We start from the raw sequence: 8,765 nt of genomic DNA, 5'->3' as shown, positions 1-8,765 counted from the left end.
TTAAACAGGATTTCCTGTGTTTTTTCTCTTCCTGGATTACTGTGTCACTGTAATCAGATAAAAGCACTGGGCAAGGGGAGGGACATAGTCATTAATTCATCATGAAAGATAATTCCATATCATGATCTACCCAGTGGTGCTCACTTCTAAGGGTTGTGTCATTTTCGAATTCCTCATTGCAAAATTGAGGCAATTTTTTTTTTTTACTGGTTGTAACAACTGAGTCTAAAGTTGAATCAGATGTTCCTTTGTTGACCATTGACTAAAAAATAACATCCAGGGAGTTAGCATAAGACCTGAAATCAAGGCAATCCAGTAGCAGATTTCCTTTCATGCTTACTCTGTTGCTCTGCATATTTTTTGAGAACCTGCTATGTGATGAACAATATATACTTGTCCTGAACCCATAGAGCTTAGAGTCAAGGTAGCATTTAGATATCAAACGAATACATAATTGCAACTGACAAGAGCTGTCAGACACCCAAGCAGGGACTTGTGTTTGTATTGAGAGAAGCCTCTCTGATGATGTGACCCATAATCTGAAACCCAAATGATGAGTGGAACCAGTCATTAGAACCTTGTGGTGACGGTGTGGGCAGTGGACAGAAACCAGGAATGTTCCAGAAAGAGTGCAATGCTGGTGCCAATGTTCCATGCTATATGCCTACTGGTTTTATTCAACAGCATCCCATTCTTGCAGCAACCTAAACCTTCTCTCGGACTCTGGCGAGGAGCTCACTTCCTGTGTTTCGGACCCATATGTGATCAGGACCTGACCACAGCTCTCTTTCCTTTAGACTATGGCAGTAGGTTCAGAGGTGGGTACTTGTTTCAAGCTAGCCAGCCAGTGTGTTCCCTGTTGCTCTGTTTTTAGAATATCAGGTAAAACTGAATCACTGACCTCTAGGTAGTACGCTAAGAATAGATAATAGTGTGACAATTGACCAACTGTACAGCTCAATGAATAAGGGCTGCTGGTGACCTACTTTAGCAGGGATTTTTACTATTAGGATGGAATCAAAAGGAGATACTACCAGGATTGGCCATGCCTAAGGAAAGCCACGATTAATCCCTGGGGAGGACATTTGTTGCAATAATGAAGATGCTGCTTGGGATACCCACACCCACATGCCATGTCAGAGTCCCTGAGTTCAAGTCCTGCAGTTACTCCCAAGCTTCCTACGAATGCACATCCTGAGAGACAGCAAATGATGGCTCAAGTGGTTGTTAAGTGTCCTTACTGCTCACATAGGAATACTGGATTGAGTTCCTGGCTTCCAAGTTCAGCCTGATTGTTGTGGCCATTTGGTGAGTGAGCCATTCAATGGATGACTTCTCTTTCAAAAGAAACAGTCTGTCTCTCTCTTTCTAATGAATAAAATACAGAAATTTTAAAAAGAGTCATTTCTTTGGGGCTACTCCCTACTATTTCTGGCCTCTGTCATGATAACTAAAAACAAAAATTCATAGAAAAAAGTTTTGTCTCAACATGAAATCATCTTAAAATGCTGCCAAAGTTCTTTCCCTCCCTTGAATATAATGGCATAGAAAACAAACTAAAAACCTGACTAAGAGTCAACTGGGAGAAGACGCCAAAAGATAAACAATAACTTGCTATCAACTTGTAAGAAGCCAAAGGAAAGCTGACCACAAGCTGGGACGGGTTAGCCCTTTCCCCTATCAACTGGAGGTGATGTCAGCCACACAAATTCAAAGAGCCTTGCTTTCCTAAGCTTCGCTGTCCTGGCTATCAGACAAGAGAGGGAACTTGTGACCAAAAGAGACACTCCAAAAAGAATTTCAATGAAGTACAACTTGAACAAAAACAATAAGTTGCCCAGATTTCTTGGATCGCGGACAGAGGGCCTGGCATGTGGAAGGAATGGCATCAGTGGAGAACACAGCCTTGACTGGGAGCCATGGAGCCCACAGCCCACGTGGTCCCCCTGGGCTGGCTTCCTGGTGAACTCTATTTGGTGAGTGCCAATCCACTCTCTGTGTGCTGTTTTCTTCTTCCTCCGAATGATTCCCACAGAAATCTTTCCCACCCTAGACACTGTAATAAATATTCTTTACTGAGATGTCATCATAGTTTGACTTTGCTAAAAAACAGTTCCTTCAGGAAGACAAAGCAACATTGGTAGAAGAAATGTACAGGGATTCAACCCCTGGGAGAATCCTTTGTCATAACAACAAACACACATCTGCCCTGTGACCCAGGAGTTCCACTCCCAAGTGTTTACTCAAAAGCAATGAAAATACACATTCACACAAAGATTTCATAGGAATATTCATATCAGCGTTAGTCCTAATAGCCTAAAGCTGGAAGGAACCTAAGTGTCTAGCATTTTGTCATATATCTTATTCAGTTGAATACCACTTGGCAGTACATAGGAACAGACTACTGGTAAATACTATGACATGAGTGAACCTCTAAAATATAATCTTGAGTGAAAAAAGCCAGACGCACATATGTAAAAATTATATACTATGATCTGGAATGATGCTAATGTTCACTGTCTCATTTTGGGTGGTGGCTGTATGGATATATAAAGTGATTGAAACTCACTTAATGGGAGCAAACATTTAGCCTAATGGTTAAAACACTTGCATCCCAAATCAGAGTACCTGGGTTCAATCCCCTTCTCTGGCTCCTGACCCCAGCTTCCCACCAATGCAGACCCTGGCAGGTAGTGGTGACGGATTCAGTGACCGGGTTCTTGCCGTCTGTTTGGGAAGTGTGGGCTGTGCTCCCGGCTTCCAGCTTTGGTGCCAGCCCAGCCCTAACCTTTGCAGGTATTTGGGGAGTGAATGAGTGGGTAAGAGCGAGTTTTCTTTCACTCTCTCTCAAATAAATAAATGAAATCTTTAACAATAACTGCACATTTAAGATAAATGCTTTTTATTGAATGTAAATTGTATCTCAATAAAAATAGTCTTCCTTTATGAAATGCTGTTAACATGCCCTTTGCACATTCTCACACTGAAGTTGCTGGAATTACACTTCCTGTTTCTTCTCGTCCTTAGAAAGGTTTATGAGGTGAAGCCCAGAAGAATTCAAAGGCAAACACCAACAGAGGTAAATGCAAACTGCTCCTAACCTAGCAGAGAAACTGGCACATGACCCTGGGACTCAATTCTGTTAGCTCTGTTTCTCTAACAACAGGCACTTCTAGCGTAGACAAGCAGGGCTAAGTGCTGACTCCAGCCGTGCTGGCTCCCGGGGCTTACACTGGGAGAACTTAACAGGAACTGACCCCCAGAGCATGGGAATACAAAAATCCTGTCAAGCCATACTTGACTAATCCCTGCAGGAATCACTCCCTTTCCCAAATCCCTTTTGTATTCTCACCTGTACCATACAACTCAGCTCTCCACGACATAAATGTTGTTTAGTAGACAGTCAATGTTGATTGCATTGTCAGAGACACCTGAGTTCAAATTCCTCCTCTGTCACTTACTGTCTGTCTAAATTTGTAGAAAGTGTCCAACTTCTACAAAATGTAGTCATATTTTATGCCAGACAGGACAGCTTCCAAGAAGGAAATATTGAAAAAGATGCATGGTGCCTGCAAACTCACCCATCAGTGCTACCCTCTTGCGGCAGCATCAAGAGGGGCAGGGAGAGGCAAGGTTGCTGTGCTCACAGAAAGCAAGCACTGGGAGAAGGGACAAAGCATTCTTCCCTTAGGGATTCGTGTGGGACCTCACCATTTTCAAAACACTTTTACCGGAATTATCTACGGTGAAACAGATACTATTATCTACATTTTGTAAAAATGGAAAATGAGGTTCACAATTATTGTCTGTACCAACATAAAGCTGACAATAAACAGCTGTACCTTCTGTAGGTAAGTTTTCAATGACTTGCTAATTTCTACCACGGACAAATAGAGTTAACATATTGACTGAAGAATTTAATACATAAAGGAAAATGCTCAAGTTTCAAGTGTACACTTGGGTAAGTTTTTACAAATCTAACATTATGCCCGTAGTCACCAGTCAAATTAAGAGAGTGAACATGTTTAACATTTCCAAACACCAGGCCCCTCTGCTGACTCCCACGCCTGTGCCTTTTGGTCAACAACTTCTTCCCTAGTCACCCTCTCTTGGCTCCTAACACTGAAGTGGGTTCTGCTTGCTTTGGGCTCTGACTAAATGGAATCAGACCCTCTTGAGTCTGGTGTTGCGAGATTGGCCCATGTCGCTGTGGTCCCTTTGTTCTCCTTGCTGAGTGGCCTTCCACTGAGAAGTGTATGTGGCCATTCTCCGGCGGCTGGACCTCTGGATGGTTTCCAGTTGGGGACTTTCCTCATTAGTGCTTCTTGTTAACACAAATGTCTGGCGAGCAAACATCTGAATTTCTGTTCTGTAAACGCCCAGAAGTAGGGTTCTAAGGGGTGAGTATTCTGAGCATGAAGAGACGTTGTCCGTTTTCCAAAGGGTTTGCACAAGGGCTTGCAGTCCTTCGAGCACTTCCTTTTGTTCTGCATCCTTGCCAGTACTTGTTACATCAGTCGTTTGCATTTTAGATGCCCTGGTGGGGCTGCTGTGTGTTTATCTTCTCCATTTTGATTTCAGTAACAGCTGTTGACAACTTTGTTTTGTTTTGTTTTTGACTACTGCTTGAGTTTCATTTCCTTTCACACAGGGGCTGAGATACTTTTGTACTAGTTTCTTCTTTTTGTTAAAAATTACCCATCCTCCAAGAAATTCTGGCGAGTTCCTTCTTGTCTACCCCAGACCGTCTTTCTTGGTTTTGGATCCTGCTGGGGGCTCTCGGTTGTTCTGACATGTACTTCCTCACCGCCCCTGGGGCAGCTCCACCAGGAGACCTCCCCAGCACGGGCTGAGGCCCTCAGCCTCAGGGACCACAGCATCACAGGTACTCTCAATGTCCCCGGGCTACAGTTTTCTCTCCTTTCTGATTTGGCCTCATTTACAACCCTCCTGGGACAAATTCTAGTCCGATTTCTTCAGCAGGCCCCAACAACTGGCAGATAGTAAGAAGAGTTAGCATTGTTAACAATTTCAATCTGCCAGAATATCAAAACAATCATACGTCCTACCAAAAATCCTACATGTTACATATGAGTTAACTTGTTGCAAATGGGAAGAAATGGCTGGCAGGTAGGGGTAAGACAGATTTTTCAGGGGGCTGGCACTGTGGCATGGCAGGTAAAACTGTCTTCTGCAGTGCCAGCATCCCATATGGGCACTGGTTCAAGTCCCGGCTGCTCCACTTCTGACCCAGCTCTCTGCTATGGCCTGGGAAAGCAGTGGAAGATGGCCCAAGTCCTTGGGCCCCTGCACTCATGTGGGAGACCTGGAAGACACTCCTGGCTCCTGGCTCCTGGCTCCTGGCTCCTGGCTTCGGATCAGTGCAGCTCTGGCCATTGAGGCCATTTGGGGAGTGAACCAGCAGATGGAAGACCTCTCTCTCTCTCTCTCTCTCTGCCTCTCCTTCTCTCTCTGTGTAACTCTGACTTTCAAATACATAAATAAATCTTTTTTAAAAAAATTTTTTTTCATAATCTAAGTACCATCATGTACCTTTTTGGTTTTGTCCTTTACAAGTGTATCTTCTATGAAAATTAAATCAAAGTTATATTTAAAATCAAGATTAGAAAATGTTTTAATGGAAGAGAAGTTTTATGTTTCATTTTTTAAAAGATTTACTTATTTATTTGAAAGGCAGAGTGAGAGATGAAGAGGCTGAAAGAGAGAAATCTTCCATCCACAAATGGCGACCACAACCAGAGCTGGGTCAAGCCAAAGCCAGGAGCCTGGAACACCAACCAGTTCTCCTGTGTGGGTGGCAGGGGCCCAATTAGGCCTTCACTGACTGCCTTTCCAGATGCAATAGCAGAGAGCTGGATCGGAAGTGGAGTAGCTGGGACTCGAACAGGTGCTCCAATATGGGATGCCAGCGTCCAAAGCAGTGCTTAGTCCACTGCACCGCACCAGCCACTAGGAAAGAGAAATTTTAGACTCACTGTAGGATGGGGATTTTTTTAAATAGTAACTTGGATAACGAATGTGTTTTCATAATCATAAAAGAATTTGGTTACTGCCAGCTTTTAAAAATTATTAAATCAGGAGTGGGCGTTTGGAGCAGCAGTCCAGATGCCATTCGAGATGCCCGCATCTCATATCAAAGTGAGCTGGAGTTCCGGCTCTGCTCACAGTCCTAGCTTCCTGCTAACCATACCCTGGGAGGCAGCAGGTGATGGCTCATGGAGTTGGGAGACCTGGACTGAGTTTCCCTGCTCCTGGCTTCAGTGTGGCCCAGCTCTGGTTATTGTGGCCATTTGGGGGGTGAACCAGCAGAAAAAATCTCAATATCTCTCTCTCTTCCCCAAATGACTTAAATAAATAAAAGTAAATTTTAACAAATAATAAATTTAAATAAGTAAATTTAAATAAATTTCCAAGGCCATAAGCAGAGAGCTGGTTCAGAAGAGGAGCAGCCGGGGCATAAATTGGCACCACAGGGGATGTCGGTGCTGCAGGTGCCAGCTCCTTGTACACATATTTTACCTACAGATTTTGTTTTGTTTGTTTTAAAAAAAAAAAAAGGCATAATCTGAAAATATTGCTTTAGGAGGTTTTTGTGTTACCCAAAGATGCATTATGAAACTCTTACATGATATTATACACAGATCTATATTATCATTTAAATTCACCAAATCCCACTTTATCTACAAACAAAAATTTAAATGTTAATACTCCTATACAGGCGTATTTATTTTCTTTAAAAATTAATACATTAAAATTAATTCATTAATATTGCTAGTATTTTCAGTATTTTTACAACATTAGTATGTGAACCATGAAAACAGATGCAATTTCATTATCACTGAAAGACAGACTTCAAGGTCCACAAAGGCTGAGCTTCCTGTAGACCACAGCAATGCTGGGAAATCTTTCCTCTGCTGAAGCTGTCACCAGCCAAGGAGTAGCTGAAGTCCACCTGAGGGCTCAAGTCTGCCCAGGGGAGGCAAGAATTATACATCACTCAGTATTCCTAGATCAGTCAAAATCAAACTATTTCCTTGGATTGGGATTCAGATCCATTCAATCCAAGCATTTTTATTTCAGAAGTGCAAATTATTGAGCTTACAAGGAGAGAGTCAAGGTAAGTTGGGTCCCCCTAACTTTCTAACACATATACCACCTAGTAGGGTGACATACATATATAAGACACACACAGATGAGTATGGCACAAGGAAAATTTGTTAAATAAGACGAAATAAACAAAAATATTATAAGATACACAGAAGAGGAGTACATTAAACCAGGCTGAGTAGGGCAGGGTTTGAGGTATCCCTGGAAGAGTGGGTGCAATGGTGACCAAAAGAGAGAGCAAGGGCTCCAAGGCGCCTGGGCTGTTGACAGAGGCTTCATTCAGGCTAGCAGAGCTGTGAAATCCTTCTGTTCTCACCCTGTGTCCTTTTACAGATCTCTTCCCCAGCCTGCTCTGTTTCTGGGCACACCCAGGAGATCTTTAGACTTTACAAACCGGTTGTGCAGAGCCAGGCATTCCACTAAGAAACAAAACGCTGAGTAACAACATGAAGTCAGTCTGTTCCTTGCCAAGATCTGGGAGGCCTGGGTGATTTCCCAATCTCCAAGAAGCAGAAGGAAATGAAAGCCAGCGTCCCAGAGAGAAACCTGGGTAGACCTACCAATACAGAGAATGGCACGTTCTAATCCAATCGGGGCAGGGTGCGCCACCTGCAATGACTATTGGCTACTCCAAAATCAGGTGGCCTCACCTGATCTCAATTAGTCTGCCTTTTTTGCATGACAGACTAACACATCACTAATGCCTTACCTTGGCTGCAAATATTTCATGCACTGTGAAACAGAGATAATGCTGTCACTTCCAGTCCAACGAGGTAAAATGGAAGAGATTTCATTGAAGAACAGGATATGACTCGGCTGCAGAAGACTTCAGGAGTGTGAGTGAATAAACAGTGCGAGCACAGATGATGAGTGCTAGGCGTCCTGGGAACAGTGCGCCTGTTGCCTGCTCACAGGGGCGAAATCCCAGCCTGACGGAAGGCTCAGGACTTCAAGGAGGCCACTCCCGCATCCATCACACCCGACTCGCAGGCTCACAGCCCTTCTCCAGCTCAGCTCTTCTTCTGCCTCCTGAGGCCTTTCCACAATCACGTGGGTTTGATCACTTGTCCTGGGATGGAGGCACTCAATATCTGGGAGACCTCAAAGAATCTACAACTGAAATGAGAAGGAACAGTGGACAGGTGAAGAAATCCTAGGAGGATTGAGATTATGTAGGGTCATGATCATCTGATTTTTGTAAAGTGTTTATTTATTTGAAAGTACAGAGACAGAGAAGAGAAAGAGACAGACAGAGAGAGAGAGAGAGAGATCTTCAATCTGCTGGTTCACTCCTCAGATGGCTGCAATGGCCAGAGCTGAGCCAGGCCAAAGCCAGAAGTCAAGCGCTAGGAGTTTCTTCCAGGTCTGTTATACAGGTAGCAGGGGCCCAAGCACTTGGGCCATCTTCTGCTGCTTTCCCAGGAGCATTAGCAGGGAGCTGGATTGGAAGTGAAGCAACTAGGACACTACTCAGAGCCTATATGGGATGCTGACAGGTGGCAGCTTTACTTGCTATGCCACAACACCAGCTCCCTGACACAGTCATCTACCAGCATCATAACTGCTAGGCTAAATGTCTGCCCCTGTATGACTTTGAATGGCTATAACATATTTTACTCTACAGATATAAGACAATT

This window comes from Oryctolagus cuniculus, chromosome 8 (genome assembly GCF_051225735.1).
Source record: "Oryctolagus cuniculus isolate XC-2025 breed Fujian yellow rabbit chromosome 8, ASM5122573v1, whole genome shotgun sequence".
Classification (NCBI taxonomy): domain Eukaryota; kingdom Metazoa; phylum Chordata; class Mammalia; order Lagomorpha; family Leporidae; genus Oryctolagus; species Oryctolagus cuniculus.
Note: the sequence above shows the minus strand (reverse complement) of the source record.